General features: G+C 36.7%; 1 protein-coding gene across 2 annotated transcripts in view; it reads right to left on the bottom strand.

Annotated features, from left to right (window-relative positions):
- LOC106879708 (dnaJ homolog subfamily C member 11) overlaps positions 1-3,115 on the bottom strand; it is a 66,856-nt gene that overhangs the window by 45,781 nt on the left and 17,960 nt on the right. The gene's annotated exons all lie outside the window — the stretch shown is intronic.

Here is a 3,115-nt window from a genome sequence, read left to right as displayed (position 1 = left end):
ATATATGCATATATATATGTAAGTATATATATACATGCATATGTGTGTGTGCAAGTTTCTGTATATCTTCAGCCATGTATTTCTTCTATAGCAAAACGCTTGTGCTTATCCCTTTATCATACTTTAGCCTTTCAACACCTGGCATACAGTCGCCCACCTCTACCTTCTCCTTCCCAAAAACTTCCGCTTAGTAGTGGGAGCTTTCTCATTTTCCTTTCTGAGGGAAAGTGAAATGGCAATTTTGAGAAGGACTGAGAGAGAGCAATGATGAAAGCAATGTGTGGTGTGAAACTATTGGATAAGAAGAGGACTGAGGACTTGATGGGGATGCTGGGGTTGGAGAAATTGGTGGAACAGCTGGCAAGGGTGAATTGAGTGTAGTGGTATGGACATGTGTTGAGGAGGGATGAGGATCATATTCTGTGACATGGCTGACCTTTGAAATACAGGTACGATTTATTTTTGCCAGCTGAGTGAACTGGAGCAAAGTGAGATAAAGTGTCTTGCTCAGGGATACAACATGCTGCTGGGAATCAAACTTATAACCTTACAATCATGAGCCGAATGTCCTACCCACTAAGCCATGCACCTTCACAATAAATAGCTATTATTGAACTAATTAATAACTATTATCATATTATATCAGTCATTAGTTATATTGTTTATTAAGTACATCACTTCATATCATCATTGTTTTACAGCCACGTTTTCCCATGCTGACATACTTGGATGAGAATACACAATAATGAAATCAAACATATGTAAGCTTTAATAAGAATGAACAAGGCAAAAGCCCTCACACAAACATGCTCGTGTTTACAGTCAAGTGAGAACAGCTTAAGACAATAAATATAAGTATGACGATAAAACATTAAAACAAGAAAGTTAAAATATTTGGAAAAGGCCACTTAATACAAGATAACATAGAAGATCTGTCCTCTGCAGCAGAGGTGTTAAGACTGATCCCTTTGGTTGTGTAAAGCACTCATGGCAGTGCCATACAAAAGCGCCCACATAGTGCCACATGAAAGCATCCAGCACACTTTGTAAAGTAGTTGGCATTAGGAAGGGCATCCAGCCATAGAGACCAGGACAAATTAGATTGGAGTCTGGTGCAGCTCCCCAGCTTGCCGCCTCTGGTCACACTATCCAACTCACGCCAGCATGGACAGTGGACATTCAATGATGATGAACATAATGATATTTGATAAATGTTGGATAAAACTGTGTTATTCCACTAAAAGTTAATTAGTTGGAGCCAAGAGAGCAACTGATGTTCTCCTACTGATACTCCTAGCTTATCGCCAGCCATTGTTGATGGCCTGCATGTTCATTACCTGAGACGTTTTATGTTAAAAAAAATTGGTTTGTAAACAAGTTTGTTCATGATGAGAGGCATTCATTAACCACACATGCCAAATACCCTAACCAGTAAGCCATGTCGAAGGGCACATGGCCTAGTCGTTAGGATGTTGTGCTCATGATCATGAGATTATGGTTTCAGTTCCTGGACCAGGTGGTGTATTGTGTTCTCAAGCAAAACACTCCATTTCACATTGCCCAGCAACCATTTGGACACCTGACATGTGGTACACCGTGCACCTGTTCAGACAATGTTGATTTGATGGAGGGGGTGAGCCAATGTGAAGCACAAACATTTGATCACTATAAAAACTAATCGTTTGTGCAGAATATTTGGCAATAAATTGCAGAACCATCTTTCTTGGACTATCATCATACACACACACACACACATATATACACATATATATACATATTCTTTTATTCTTTTACTTGTTTCAGTCATTTGACTGTGGCCATGCTAGAGCAATGCCTTTAGTCAAAGAAATCAACCCTAGGACTTATTCTTTGTAAGCCTAGTGTTTATTTTTCGGTGTCTTTTACCAAACCGCTAAGTTACGGGGACATAGATGCACCAACATTGGTTGTGAAGCAATGGTGGGGAGACAAACACAGACACACAAATATATACATATACCATATTTTAACATGTATAAGGAACCCTTTTTTGTCAAAAATTAGTTTTTTCCAAATTTTAAGCCTCCCAAAATTAGGGGATTCCTCATACATTTCATATTGCTCCAGTTCACACATCCAGCAAAAATGAATTGTACCTATATTTCAAAGGGCCAGCCGTGTCACATTCTGTGCTACACTGAATCTCCCTGAGAACTACATTAACCCTTTCGATACCAACCCAGCTGAAACTACCTCTGGCTCTGTAGTAAAAATGTCTTGTTTGCAAAAGTTCTGAATTAAAATCTTCCACCAAACCTTAGTCACAATTTATGTTCCTAATACGAGCTTAATGATAACTAAGTTATTTTAATAAATTCTTTGTTATATATAAAATTAATTGAAAGAAACACAGAGCATCTCAACAGAAATATGACAACAAAATGGTTAAGGGTACACATGTCTGTGGAGTGCACAGCCACTGGTATGTTAACCTCACAAGCAGGCTGTTCCATTGATTGGATCAACTGGAACCTATCTCATCATAATCAACAGAAGGCCAGTTTAACTTAGTTTTTTTAATATCTTGCATATGAAAATATATCCCCATGTATTCCATCATTTCCATCACTGGGAATATTTGTGTAAGCAAAAATTAAACAAATCTGAATGTCAAGTGCTCAATCGTCCACAAAATCATTAAATTTCGTAAAAATACTTTGAGAAAATATTTGTAGAATACACCTTAGCAGCCTTTACTAAAGTGAACTCTTGTCTAAGCATTTCAAATTTCAAACATCACATTAGCATAAAAAGGAAAAAAACAAGTGAAAATAAAGCATAGCTGATTAAGAGATGTGGTGGCATTAACAGATACCACAATACCAAAGTTTGATTTATTTTGTTATTTTATTGTCTTACCTTAGGTCATTCAAGAAATGAGTCACTTAAGAAAGAAGCAGAACTGCAACAGACTGGCCGTCAGTTTCTATGCTTTATGAACATAAAAATTTCAAAGTTATATTGCATAGACAGATGTCATTATACATAACGACTACAAAAGAAAAAAAAAAATAAAGCAATAAACCACAATTTCTTACAATAGTGTATGTATGTATATATATATATATATATATAT

Source organism: Octopus bimaculoides, chromosome 26 (genome assembly GCF_001194135.2).
Source record: "Octopus bimaculoides isolate UCB-OBI-ISO-001 chromosome 26, ASM119413v2, whole genome shotgun sequence".
Classification (NCBI taxonomy): Eukaryota; Metazoa; Mollusca; class Cephalopoda; order Octopoda; family Octopodidae; genus Octopus; species Octopus bimaculoides.
The sequence above is the reverse complement of the archived record's forward strand: the minus strand, read 5'-3'. Positions and strand labels throughout refer to the sequence as shown.